Raw genomic sequence first — 14,697 nt, 5'->3', positions numbered from 1 at the left:
TTGGATGTTGAACTGATGCTATTTTTATTGGGATCACATTAAACTTGTAGATAAAATTAGGGAGAATCGACACTTTTATAGGGTAGATTTTCTGATCTTGAACAGGATGTCTTTCCGTTTATTTAATTGTCCTCTCAGTTTTGTCAATAGAGTTTAAAATTTTTCTGCATACTGCACATTTTTAATAATCTTATTCTCAGCAATGTTTACTTTGTTTTATGTCATTTTGAAGTGGAATCTTTTGTTCTCTTATGTTTGTTAGCTAGTTATTGTTGCATGTAGCAAAGCAATCATTTTGTTTACTAAGTTTTTTAACCAGTTTGCTGAATTCTCTTATTTCTAACAGTTTTCAGTTGATTATTTTGGTTTTTCCAGGTATATATCTATATCATCTCCAAATGAAATTAATTTTGAGTCTGCTTTTTTGTTTATTTTTAACCTCTTCTTTCTTTTTAGTCTTCAAAAATAGATGGTGATGGTGGGGTATTGTTTTTTCGTATGTTGCTACATTCTCTTTCCTAGTTTTTCATTTTGAAGTTTCTTTCACTATTGATAGGTGATAATGGATTCTGTTGGTTATGGTACAAAGCAACATGTTCCTCTGTCTTCTGCATTTCCTACAAATTGACAGCTGGAGCCAGAAATTGGACCAGATTCAAGTTCAATTCTTTTAGCAAGACAGCAGGAAACACATAATGTCTGGTTGTCTCTCTTTTTGTGATCATAGCAGTCACTGATGCTTAATGCCTGTATTCATTCCCTGGGGTATATGGTGATATTCTGCCATTTCTTTTTAAAATATTTAAATAAACATCTTGTTTCAGAATAGTTTTAGATTTACAAAAAAATTTCAAAGATAGTGTGAGAATTCAGTGTACCCTGTACCGAGTTTCCCCTATTTTAACATCTTACACTCCTGTGGTACATTTGTCACAACAAGTGCATCAGTATTATTTATTATTATTATTATGCATACATTATTAACTATGCATACATTATTAACTAAAGTCCACACTTTATTCAGATTCCCTTGGTTTTTGCCTAATGTTCTTTTTCTGTTCCAAGATCCCATCCAGAATATCACAACACATGTAATTATCGCGTTTCATTCATTGCTAGTGGGGATGCAAGACAGTACAACCACTTTAGGAGACAGTCTGGAAGTTTCCTACAAAACTGAACATAGGCTTACCATACGATCCAGTGATTGTACTCCTTGGTATTTACCCAAATGAGTCGAAAACGTATCCATGCAGAAACCTGCATATACTTATAGCAGCTGTATTCATAATTGCCCAAAATTGGAAGCAACCAAGATATCCTTTAATAAGTAAATGGATAAGCAAATGGTACATCCATACGATGGAGTATTATTCAGCAATAAAAATAAATGAGCTATAAAGTCATAAAAAGACAATGAGGAAACTTAAAAGCATATTGCCCAGTGAAGGAAGCCAATCTGAAAAGAATACATATTGTATGATTCTAACTATATGACATTCTGGAAAAGGCAAAACTAGGGAGACAGTATAAGGACCAGTGGTTGCCGGGGTTCAGAATGAGGGAAGAACAGGTGGCGCACAGGGGATTTTAGGGCAGTAAAACTATTCTGCTGATACTGTAATGGTGGATACATTCATTACACATTCATCAAAGCCCACAGAATGTACAACACAAAGAGTGAACTCTAACATAAACTGTAGACTTTGGTTTATGAGTCATATTACCTCATAAATTGTAACAAATGTACCACACTAATACAAGATGTTAATAATAGCGGAAATTCTGTGTGTGTGTGTGTGAAATATATGGGAACTCTGTACTCTCTGTTCAATTTTCCCATAAACCTAAAACTGCTCTAAAACAAAGTCTATTAATTTAAAGAAATTTCTCATCATATTCCTAATTTAATCAGTTACTTTATATCTATATGGATTCATAGAGTCTTATTTTGTCCGATAAGTTATGTCATTATTATTGATAAAGAAAAAGGCATTCCTGAGATCTAGGACCTGGTGTGATGCTTTCAGCTGGGCGTCACTGTTCAAAGCTGGCCTGGTGCTCAAACTAGGCCACGTATCCTCTTCTGTCGGACACAAATCATCTCACAGAGCACCAACATCAGACAAGGCCACTTTGAGACCATGGCAAATTGATACAAAACAAGGCCACTTAATAATTTTGTCTAGGCATAGACAAAAGCAAGATGCAACCCACAAAATACCAAATATCCCTCTCTCCCGGCTAATATGAGTGACTGCTTCTTCTTGAGTGTTACAGCTTGATCCCTGCTCTAGTCTGCCCTCCCTATAGATAAGATTTGTTGAGGCACCAATCATAGAAATGTCTCTGCTTCCTGACAGTGTGTGATTCAGAGCAAACCCCATGTTCTTGGACTCTCCCCAAACCCTCCAAAACAAAAGCCGATCCTGTAATAGTTTCTGACACCCTCTGACTGAGATACCCCATGGTTACTTACGGTATGCATTCGCCCTCACTGTAATGAGTAGTAAACCCAACTGGTCCAACTATAGGCATTGACACTATCATCTATTTTGATGCTAAAATTGTCTCAGATTTGACCTGTAGGCCAAAGTCCTTTTGACATATCCCTATTGTTCTTTGAGCACTTTCCTACTTTCTGGCACAGTAAGATATCCCAGGCTCATCTTGTAGGTTCCCTGCCCCAGCCCTGGAATCAGCCATTTCTCTAAGGAGCCCTGGTTTCTTTCAGTTGGGAATGATATTAAAAAGCCAAGACTGGGGAGTTAAGTGGGCTCATTGCTTTTGTGGTACCACTGCTTTCAGGTGTGGCCAGGGTTAGGGAATATATATATATGTACTTTTCTTTCTTTTTTTTTTTTTTTTTTTTTGCGGCACGCGGGCCTCGCACTGTTGTGGCCTCTCCCGTTGTGGAGCACAGGCTCCGGACGCGCAGGCTCAGCGGCCATGGCTCACGGGCCCAGCCGCTCCGCGGCATGTGGGATCTTCCCCGACCGGGGCGCGAACCCGTGTCCCCTGCATCGGTAGGCGGACTCTCAACCACTGCGCCACCAGGGAAGCCCTATATGTACTTTTATCTACACACACACAAACATTTGCATCTATATTTATCTCTGTCTTTATTCCTATATATATGACAACGTGAGTTCACACTGACAGTTTCAGCACCGCAGGATTCATTTTATTTTTTCCTTCCTTATTTGTAACTTTCTTTTCTGTCAGTGAGAAACCTGGCATCCCTTTCCCTTAATATATCCACGTATGTATGTAGCCACTCTCCTGCCTCAGACTTCCCTCTGATGCCCTCATGTCACCTGGGCTCAGAAATCCCATGCTGTGCTGTGCCCTCACCAGACATCCTCCAGACCCCGACTGGGCTCTCCCATACTGCCCTGAGTCACCATGACTTCCTTCCACCTTGCTCTGCCCTACCTGAGGGCTTTAAGCTTGAACTGAGAGGAAGGGAATGAGGAAGAGGAAGAAGTGCAGGAAAACTTCTATATTTCCTGTTAACTTAAAAAAAAAAAAGGAACAGTGTCGGCCAATTTGGTCTAGGCAAAAAACTCTGCCTAAGATACTATTCATGGCAGCTTGTATATTAAATAGTCAATTTCACTTAACAAATGTTTGTTAAAGCATCTGTTTATATTTTATCGTAATGTACTTTTGTGACCACTTTTAGTATTTGTATGGTATAGAATATATTTCGGGGGCAGGGCCCAATTTGCGGCATTGTACCTGTGGAAAGGCGCCACCATGGCAACTTTCAGGTGCCAGGGGCAGAGGTGGAGAAGTGCTTTCATCGGCAAGAGCAGCGCTAAGCTGGGGGTCTCCCAGCAGACCCACAGGTGTGGCAAGAGGGGAGGGAAATCAGTGTTTGTGGCTGGTGGTGACAGGTGGGGGACGAGTGGGGAGGCAGGTGGGCCTGTTAAAGAAAAAATTGTTCATGCTGTTTATCGAGGATCGTAAGGCAGCTTTCATTCAGGACCATGGCGATAGGTAGAGAGACCACTGCAATGGGATTCTGCAGCGGGAGAGAGACTGGACTTAACTCTGAATACCGCACAGGCAAGTGGGAATTTGTAGCCAAGGATCAGGGTGGGAGTCAGTGTGTGGAAAATTCCTACGAGGAAGCATCAGCAGTAAGAGGGAACTCTGGCTAAACCAGACTAACAGGATTCTTGCTGAAGGCAGGCCGGGGTGATCAGATACCACCTGGGAAATGAGGGGGACGAGGAACCTGATCAGATAGTGAGGTTAGGGGAGCTGATGCTTGCTGAAACTGTATTTTACAAGCAGGTGCAGAGATGGGCTTGGAGAAGGTTTGGGAACCTGACTGAAGTTTGGTCAAGCAAAGAATCTTTGTCAGCGCTCACTGAATCAGGCTGGCCCATGAGGCCTGTCACCCCTGTGACCCTGTGATAAGGGACTGTCGTCCAGGGCCCCCGCTGCTGAGCCACCATGGTCCCACCTCACCAAGAATGCCTGGGGGTCACCATTTGACTGTTGATTCAGTCAGATGAAGCTCAGATTCTTCCCCCCAAATTCAAGGGAACAAATATCGGTAAAGCCTGGATTACGTGTGTTACGTGTTATCATTAACCCAAAATATCCCCGTGGATAGAAGATACCTCCCCGGCGCACCATTCCAGACACATAGAAAGACTTACTGTCTCCAGAATATGCTCTGTGGTCCTGCCTCTGCCCTTTGCTGAAGCTCTGTCTCACCCTGGCCAGAGACCGTGGCCCTCCTTGGAGTTTCTAGAGCTTTCTGTCCTCTTTCTCCATCCCTCCAAGAACGGTAGTTTCTTTCTTTTTTTCTTGAAGGGTCATTATCTTGACAATACACAGAACTGCAGAGCTACTGTGACTGCACCCTGACAGCGGTGGGGAGTGGAATGGGGCGTTGTGTGAACCCACTCGAAGGAAAGAAAACCCCGTCCTGAAGTCATGGCTGAAAAGCCCAGAAGACGCTGAGCAGGTCCCTCCAGGAGCCACTCGCGTTTGCAGGAGGCTTAGAGGAAGCTGTGTATCTTTACAGGCCGCCTTGGGCACCCACTCGGGTGAGTGAAGGGCTGACCCGTACCTGTGACCTTCACTGCTGTTTGTCCGACTCACCCCCTGGGTCTTGCCACAGAGCTCAGGACCCTCTCGCCCCGTTCCCCCTCCCCTGCCTCAGCCACCCCTGTGTGCTGGTCCCCCAGGCCCTGAGATAACCAGTAGCTACCCTCCTCCGTTAGCCTCTGCCCTCCCTGTGGTTGCCGGGTCCAGGGAGGCCCTCCCGGCTCCTGCGCCGCCCACAGAGGACAGACGGCGACCCGTGACTTTCAGAGGCATCTGTCCATTACCACTGGCACCCTGACTGCTCCTTCACCCCACCCGTCCCCCACAGTACCCAGCCCGGACCCCTCGACAGTGGGAAGGGGCGTCAGGTTTCCCGTCTCCGCGAAGGCCTTTGACTTTCTTTCTCAACATAACAGGACTTCCATGGGCAGCTGAAGGTGGTACATTTTGCCAGGCAATGTGCATTCTTCCGATCTAGCTCGCTTCTGGGACTTGACAGGCTGTGATCTGTTTGTTTTTTGTGACTAAGGAGCCACAGGCTGGGAAGGCGATTTGCTGCCTTCAACCCTTTACCGCCCGGCTGTGAAGGCAGGTGACAAGGAGACTGTTCTTTGCTGTGTGTTCTCACTGGCCCAGCCCAGGATCAGAGCATCCAGGGGTCCTGGTGGGTGGGTGATCCTGGTAAGGCTGTGAGAGCCTTGTCTCACCCGCAGACCAGTGCTGCCATTTTCTGAGCCCTTTCCGGGAGCCAAGCTCTGTGCTAAGTGCTTTGTTGCCAAGTTCGCTGTCTCACGTAGTCCTCACAACGGCTCTCTGCGAGGTAAGTGTCAGCACCCCCATCTTCCAGGAGAGGAACCTGAAAGGTTCCATAAGGTGTCCACGGCCAGGACTGTAGACGGTGGTGTTGGACTCTGGCCCCGGCCCACCTGGACTCATAAGCAGTAAGCTAGCTCAGCTCACAGCAGCACACCCTCCACCAGCCTTAAAGCAGGGGGACAATTTCGTTAGAGTGCAAAGCATTAGGGGTTCAAATAACAAATAGGTTGTCCAGTGCAAGCCCATGACATGGTTAAAAAAAAAAGCACTTTTACACAGCTGGAAGCCCCGGTCTAATTTCTCTCCCTCCGCTGTAACATGGACCACCTCTAGCCCAGGTCCTCTAATGGAACTTGAGGGTTTAAATTTCTGCTGCTGTCCAAGACACCCTAACTCTTACACCCCAGAACCCACCCATCCTAGGAGTCCAGCCTGAGCGAACTCGCACTGTGGCCCTCTCAGCCCTTGCCCTGGGATCTCCCAAAGTCTTTGTGGAATCGTCTTTCATCCCCACCTCAGAGCATATCCTTGCTCCCCCCTCTGAGCTCGGGCGGGGCGGGGCGGGGCGGGGCGGGGGTGGGGGCCACAGGTGCGGCCACTTGAAGCAGGATCTTAGTTTCCTGACCGCCAATTGAATCCGGGCCGCCTCGGTGAAAACCAGGAATCTTAACGCCTAGACCATGAGGGCCAGCGGGCTTGAAACAGGACCTTGGTCCTTGTCTTCTCTGAAGAAAGAATTCAACAAGGAGACAGAAGGTAGTGAAGCAGGTAAAGTGTTTATTAGAAAACAAGTACGTGTGGAAAGACACGCGAGGGGGCTCGGAGAGTCACGTGCTTTGGGGTGGCTTAAACTTTATATGGGGGCAGTTTTCTGGGTTTCCTCTAGCCAATCATCTTGCTTCATCTGGCTTTGTGCCCGTATCTGGTCTGACTCAGGGCACTCCACGACGTGGGCGCACGTCTTTTAGCCAAGATGGATTCCAGCGCGAGGGCTCTGGGAGGCTGTCAGGACGTACTATGGGCTAACGCCCCCTCCCTTTTTTGACTCCTGAGGAACTTTTTTTTGCGCATGTGTAGTCGGGGAGGTCTCCTTGACCTCAAGAATGAAAAATGTGGTCGTCTTATCTTGTTACTCAGGCAGAGCTCAGCTCCTCTCTGTTCCTGCCTTTATCTTTCCCTTGAAATGTCTGCAGGAGACAAGCTCCATATGCTCAGCGGCCCAGCTATCTCCTGTCTCACTTCCAAGGGTGTGATGGTGCCAGAGGGGCTAAGCTGGCGTTTACTGAGGGATGGCCATCTAACCTTTTGATCTTCATCTCAGTCCTCCTGGTCTGTAACCGGGGTGAAAGGAAAGACTGGGTGCCCGGTGTGCCTCAGATCCACCCCAGCCCCTCCTGTGCGCCTCTTTTGATTGTAAGGAGCTACATTTCACGGGCTTCTTTACCACTGACCTTGGGAGGCATGCCACGGGAGGCCTGGTGGAAAACTGGAGGGAGGGGAGGAAATTCCCTACTGCTTTACTCTCTCCCTCTGCTCTTGCATCTCAGCAGTGGCTGTGTTCCCTTCAGGGCTCCAGCTTCTGCCACGCAGCCCCTGCCTTATGGTCCCAGCTCCCATGGGGCCATCTCACAGTTTCAGCATCTGCAGGAGACCTGGTTTTGGCCCCTGGTCCCACCCTCTGCTCCCACTGTCTTCACGGGCCCTGGTGTGTTTGTGGCTTCCTGCTGTGGCTAATCTCTGCTTTTCCACTGTTTCCTGTTGAATTCCTCTGCGCTCCTGTAGCTTCATCAACTGATCCCCTGTATTAAGTTCCTTTTTTCAAAGACCTAGAGGGATTTCTGTTTTCCTGGGCAGACCCAGCTTTCACCAAGTGCTTTATGAACCATACTGCCTAGACAAAGGAAGAGGCTCTTGTTCCTCTGTTCCTCCCTGCCCAGCTTGGAAGTGAGGAGGGCAGAGCTCATTTCTTTCTTTTTAAAGTCTAGATTTGTTATGATTATAGAAGTTACCTGTTAGTGAGGAAAGCTCTGAGCATCAGTGATGCGACCCTCCACTCAGACTGTGGGACTGTCCCCCTCTTTTTCCCCAGACCCTCAGCTCCTGCACAAGAGGGTCAGATGAACATCTGCAGCAACACAGTTCTTATTCCCGGATGACTGCAACCTGGCTGGGAGCTAGGCTGCAAGTCCTTCCTGCTGAGGTCATGGCTCAAAGCTTCAGTTCACTGGGCATGAGCTGCCTGGAAACACGTGGATGCGTCAAACCAGGCGCCGGCAGCAAGAGCTGTGAGTTGGTGTGTGTGTGGGGGGGGGGAGGGGTGACTCCTGTGTAGAAATGTGCAAATGCCATTTGCTAGGATGGGGACTTTGTCTCACAGGGTCTCCAGGAAGCAGGGAAGGGATGGGGTGGTGGAGAAGAGAACAGGAGTCTGATGCAAATCAACCCAGTAACCCTGGAGACCGGTGCAGTTGGTACCTTCAGCAAACACTGAAGCCTTTCCTCTGTGTGATAGTTATTTCTTCTAATGTGTTACTATAGTTGTTATACTTTATCAAAAAAAGATGCTACATGAGAAGGGGAAATTCAGCCAGTTCTCTAGCAGTGGGGGAGAGGAGAATGATGTTGGCAGAAGAAAATCTCCTCTTAAAATCTGGCAGGTGCTGTTGAAGGTGGCAGTCCTGATATTACTGCAGTGCTTCTTTCCTTATGCTCAGATGGAGGGAACTGAGCTATTCCAGATCTTTTATTCTTTGTCTCAGAGGAGTAGGAGTTAATTACAAAATATCATTCGATATACTCGCTGTTGAAGGATGACAGCCACTATGTTTTTCTCTTTTCAAAATGCAGAAGCCACTGATCCGTTTCATTGCCCGGCCCAGCTGTGAAGTGCACATTCTAGATGCTAACTATTATGTTTCTTAGAACAACTTCCCTTTGATAAAACTTTTCCAAATAGTAGATAATGCATCCTTTACTTCTAAGGAAGGGACGTGCAGCAGACAGAGAAAAACTGGGGCTGGAAGAGTCCTTTTCCTGCCCTCTAACCCTGAGGCCAATACTCTGAGAAGGTTAACACTTCTGCCTCCTTGAGGAGGGGAGGGGTGAGAGGGGCCACCTAAGAACTCCACTCTGGCCCAAGGGAAAGAACTTATATTTCAAGGCCCTGCCCCAGAGTTTGAAAACTAAATCTCTCAGCTGTTTGATAAGCGGTGAGAAAGAGCCCCTTCCTTTGTACTCTGGGCATGGTCTGGACAGAAGAGAGTGGACCAAATGGCTCAGCTGATGCTCAGCACGTTAATGAAGAGGTCCATGGGAAACACTTTCTGCCTTTCTTTTTATTATTTTTTTAAATTAACTTATTTTATTTATTTATTTTTGGCTGCATTAGTTCTTCATTGCTGCACGTGGGCTTTCTCTAGTTGTGGCGAGCGCGGTGCATGGGCTTCTCATTGCGGTGGCTTCTCTTGTTGCAGAGCACGGGCTCTAGGCACGCGGGCTTCAGTAGTTGTGCTGCGTAGGCTCAGTAGTTGTGGCTCGTGGGCTCTAGAGCACGGGCTCAGTAATTGTGGCGCACGGGCTTAGTTGCTCCACGGCATGTGGGATCTTCCCGGACCAGGGCCCAAACCCGTGTCCCCTGCATCGGCAGGTGGATTCTTAACCACCGCGCCACCTGGGAAGCCCCACTTTCTGCCTTCCTATTGCTACACTGTTTCCTTCTGGAGATTATTATTCATTATTGGGAAGTGTGTGTGTGTTGGGAGTGGTGAGCATTACTTCCCAAAGATTGTTGCAGGGAACTGAGTGGAGTGGGGGGAGGGGGGCTCCATCCCACCAAAGCCATGCATGGTGGCCATAGTGTAGGTGGAGGGCAGCAGTCCCTAAATTCCAAGTGGTAGTCCCCAGTGGAGGAGCTGAGAGACACATAACGAGGCATCAGCAACATGGCTGGATCATGGCCTGTGTGAGACCAACATCTCTTTCAAAACGTGACGTGAGCTCTGCCTGGAGAGGTAAATATACAGCTGTCACAAGTTCTTCCAGGGTTTAATGAAGGAGTATTCTAGATGAACCCATTGGTCATGACACTTAGCCAGCATTTCTCTCCAAAACCTATGCTATTAAGAAACTGAGTTAATATAATAAGTAACTATTTGGAATAGAAATCATCCATACTCATGCTACTAAGAAAGTAATTTACATAGAAACGGAGAGTAGAATGATGGTTGCCAGGGGTGGGGATGGGGGAGAATGGGAGATGGTCAAAGGGTACAAACTTCCAGTTTTAAGATGAGTAAGTCCTGGGGATCTAATGTACCGACATGGTAACCATAGTAACAGTGTGGTTATACAGTAATACAGTAACAGTACTGTATTACCTACTTGAAAGTTGCCGATAGATCTTAAATGTTCTCACAACACACACAAAAGGTAATCGTATGAGAGGTGGAGGTGCTAACTGACCTTATTGTGGTAATCATTTTGCAATATATACACGTATCAAATCATCATATTGTATACCTTAAACTTATACAAAGTTGTATGTCAGTCATATCTCAATAAAGCTGGGGAAGTTAATTAATAAGAAATGCTCCAAACCCATGCTATTAAGAAAGTGAGTTAATGTAATAAGGAATTACTTGAGGGAAAAGTCCCAGCCCCACATGTGGCAAATCACTATTTGGAAATTTTGGAGTGTGGTGAAGAAAAGAAAGTCAACAACAAAGATTAAAACCTTAGAGGACCTCAAGTTATGATGGAGTTTAATCCTATGAACTAGGAAATACTGACAACAAATTTAAATCTCATTCATAGGATTTATTAAGAGCCTCGTCCTAGGGCCGGTGGCCTAAAACTAGCCCAGTAATGAAATGGTCACCCATCCAAGCAAGAGGGACGTTCAAAATATTTCACAATTAAGTGGGGCCACTGGAATCAACCACTTAGATTTCCTATCAGCACGGAATTCTGTGCCAGATGATAATGGTACAATTGCCATTGTGGAAAGGACTGGGGGCTTTGTGGGAGGAGGAGGATCAAGGTAGTCAGGACAACAGGAAGCCCTTGAAGAGCTCAGGGAGCGACATATTTACCAACCAATGTGGAAGTATTTTAATGTTTTGACAACCCGAATGCCCATGCTGTTGCATACCATCTTGGTCCTGCATCCATCCATTCGATCATCCACCATATCTATTCATCTACCACCCGCCCACCCACCCATCCATCCATCCATCCATTCATTCAGTGTTCCATCTATCTATTCAACACACCTATCCTAGGGGTATTTCCTTGGGTGATGTGTGTCACAGTGGATATACGGATGAGTGGACATGGCTCTTAGCCTTGGGGAGCTCACAAACTATTCTTGTTATTTGTGGGGAGGATGTGTTTTGGCTGCTGCCATTTATCCTACTGTGATAGAATTATGGTGAGATGTCGTGGAATAACACATTAAATAAATGTATAAAATTTCACAGAGCATAAGTTTATCATTTTATACGCCTCAAAGAAATTTTGTACTTTCCTCCTAACAATCCTGTGAGATGGGTAGAAACACATTCTATTGACACAAACAAAGGCACTGAGATACAAAACTGTTATGTGACAGCCAGAAGGGTACAGAGCCAGGAATCTGGCCAATGGCCCTTCATCATGGGTAGAAGTGGGTGGAATCATTGCTGAGTGATTGTGACCTCAAAGTATGGAATCCTTTCCTATCTTAACATTGACATTGTCTGGCAAACTGCATAGCCAAGAGTGGATGATCCAGGTTTCTGTGGTTGAGTTGACACTGGCTCTGCAATTAGCCAATGTTTGGCTCTTCGCTGGTTCGACAGAGCAAGAAGGAAGGAAGGGAGGATTCACTGAAATTCAAAAGTCCCCTGTGATTGGAATGGTAAATTTTCATGTAAAATGCAATTCAACACCCTCAAATGAAGAAAGGGCTTCTCATGTTCTTTCAAGGACCTACTGAACCAAGACAAATGTCCCAGTGTTCCCACTGGGGATTTACTTTCTTCCTTTCTGTGAAGCCAGTATGAATGGTTACTTTTCAGTCATCTGGATCTTTCTGTACCCAACTGTGGTAGACTCTGACAGATAAAGTGGCTGCCTCTGGCTTTGAGGGTGAATGGAAAAACACACTCTTGTAGCTGAGTGAAAGAGTACCTCCCAGAAGTTGATCAAGTTTGAGTCAGTTTTTAAGCTGTCAGTGGGGACTAGCCTATAGAGTATTTGTAAGGGGAAAATAAGATTTACTGTCCTTCTTTCTTCCCTGAACTTCACTGAAGGTTTTGGCTAGAGAAGAAGTAACTGCGAGAAGCGTGACCTGTCCTCAGGAGATTTATGACCAGAGCCTGACTGGCAGTGATTTAAGCTAAAAGTACCTGGTCAAAAAGCAGAAGAGTTCACTCTTGGGCTATTGGTCATTCAAGAGGTGAAACAATAACCAAGAATTATGACTCCTCTGTCACACCTCCTTGAAATGGGTCAATACCTCTGGTACCCAGAGCAAGGGCAGGTATATCTTTCTACCAAATATAAAATAGGCTCCAATATTGTTTATGATGGCTGAACCCACAGAAGGGTCTGTGAACAGAATAGATTGTTCATGCACAGACCACCAGAGGCTTTCATGTGCCTGTGAGAGATGTTAGCTGAGAAAAGGTCCTGGGGAACCTGCCCTTGCCCTGCTACCCCTCAAGCCAGGAGTGGATCCTGGATGGGGAGGGCCTAGGAAAGATGGAACATCATGGTCTGGTCCTGGGAAGCAGTATCTGAAAGAGGCAGCATCAGACTCAAGCAGGAGATGATTAAACCAGCCCTGTCTGCTGCATGTATGTGGCCACCTCGGGCCTCTGAAGTCCCCACCTGCTCCTTGTCCTCAGCTGGTCTTGGTTAACTTCCTCACATTCTGCTACTTCCTCTACTTTGAGCCCATGAAGTCAGGGCTTTCTACATATATAACCCCAGAAGGGATCAGAAAGCCTGCACAGCACTTTAGGCATTACAAAGAGCTCATATTAGTTATATATTTCTGAATTAAAAACCACCCCAAAACCTAGAGCATTAAGACAATTATTTGCTTATGATTCTGTGTAAGAAAGTAAAAAGTGGCCCCAACACCTGGCAGCTGTAGTGTTCCTGAATGTATATAAACAGTTTTCACAGCATATAAACAATACTCAGACAAGGCCATTCTTTGACCATGATGGAATAAGACAGAACAAGACTATTTTGTGATCATGCCTGAAACTATACAGAGACAAGGACATTCTGCAACTCAAAAATAACTAAACAGCTCCTCCTTCCAGCTGATATGAGTTACCGCTGACAAATGTAGTCCCACTTTAATCCTCCTGCCTCATAGATAAAAATTATCAAGAGATCCAGTCAACAAGATGGCCCCATTTTCTGAAAGCACCCAATCAAAAACTGGCTCCCACTTCCCTAAATGCCTTATGGAATCACCCAACAGACACCCAAATCCTATAATAAGCCCCTCCTGGCTTCCCCTTCCTGGTTCCTTTGCTGTACACTCTCCATTGCTGCAGCACTCGAAATAAAGCTAACTTTGCTTGACTACGAGTGTGTTCCTAGTGGTCTTTGACAGGTAGGTTAGCAATTGGGGCTGGGCTCAGCTGGCTGGTTCTTCTGCACCTGGAGTCTCTTGTATGGCTCCAGTCATCTGGCAGCTCAGCTGGGATAGGATGGTCTAAGACGGCCTCACTCTCATGGCTGGGCTGACAGCTGAGCCACACGTCTCCAGCAGGCTAGCTCAGGTGTCTTCTCATGGTAGACTTGTGTGGTATAAGAAGGCAAGTCCCAATGCACAGTATGTTAAGCCTCTGCTTAAATTATGTCCGCGAATGTGCCATCAGTCAAAGCAAGTCACGTAGCTAATCCCAGAATCAATGTGGAATGAGACCACCAAGGGTGGAGGTACAGGAAGAAGTAATTGGGGGCCCATTTCTGTAATAAACTACCATAGCACTGAACACACACACAATCTCATTCAAACCTCACAAACGAAGACACTGTTTTCCTAATTTTACTGATGAGAAAATTCAAGTTTAGAAAAATTTGAATCTTGACTAAGGCTGTAAAGCTAGTAAATTTCAAGGCTGGAGCCCAGGACCAGATTGCTGAGTTGTACTTCAGAGTTTCTCTCCTCAGATCCCTCACTGAAGATTTGCACTCTTGCTTTGGTTCTGCAGGGCCCTTCAAGTACATTTTCTTTTTTATTTTTACATCTTTATTGGAGTATAATTGCTTTACAATGGTGTGTTAGTTTCTGCTTTATAACAAAGTGAATCAGTTATACATATGTTCCCATATCTCTTCCCTCTTGGGTCTCCCTCCCTCCCACCCTCCCTATCCCACCGCTCTAGGTGGTCACAAAGCACCGAGCTGATCTCCCTGTGCTATGCGGCTGCTTCCCACTAGCTATCTATTTCACGTTTGGTAGTGTATATATGTCCATGCCACTCTCTCACTTTGTCACAGCTTACCCTTCCCCCTCCCCATATCCTCAAGTCCATTCTCTAGTAGGTCTGTGTCTTTATTCCTGTCTTACACCTAGGTTCTTCATGACATTTTTTATTTTCTTAAATTCCATATATATGTGTTAGCATACGGTATTTGTCTTTCTCTTTATGACTTACTTCACTCTGTATGACAGACTCTAGGTCCATCCACATCATTACAAATAGCTCAACTTTGTTTCTTTTTATGGCTGAGTAATATTCCATTGTATATATGTGCCACATCTTCTTTATCCATTCATCCGATGATGGACACTTAGGTTGTTTCCGT

General features: G+C 45.9%; 1 long non-coding RNA gene across 2 annotated transcripts in view; it reads left to right on the top strand.

Annotated features, from left to right (window-relative positions):
* The first annotated feature begins 6,441 nt into the window (after nucleotides 1–6,441).
* The window catches only part of LOC109549191 (uncharacterized), a 103,004-nt gene continuing 94,748 nt past the window's right edge, over nucleotides 6,442–14,697 (top strand). For both annotated transcript variants that reach the window (XR_012325378.1, XR_002175408.3), the window contains exons 1-2: nucleotides 6,442–6,651; nucleotides 7,973–8,168. This is a non-coding gene — a long non-coding RNA (uncharacterized lncRNA). The remainder of the gene's footprint in view (nucleotides 6,652–7,972; nucleotides 8,169–14,697) is intronic.

The sequence above is a fragment of the Tursiops truncatus genome, chromosome 13, assembly GCF_011762595.2.
Source record: "Tursiops truncatus isolate mTurTru1 chromosome 13, mTurTru1.mat.Y, whole genome shotgun sequence".
NCBI lineage: Eukaryota > Metazoa > Chordata > Mammalia > Artiodactyla > Delphinidae > Tursiops > Tursiops truncatus.
Note: the sequence above shows the minus strand (reverse complement) of the source record. Positions and strands in the feature narration are given on the sequence as shown.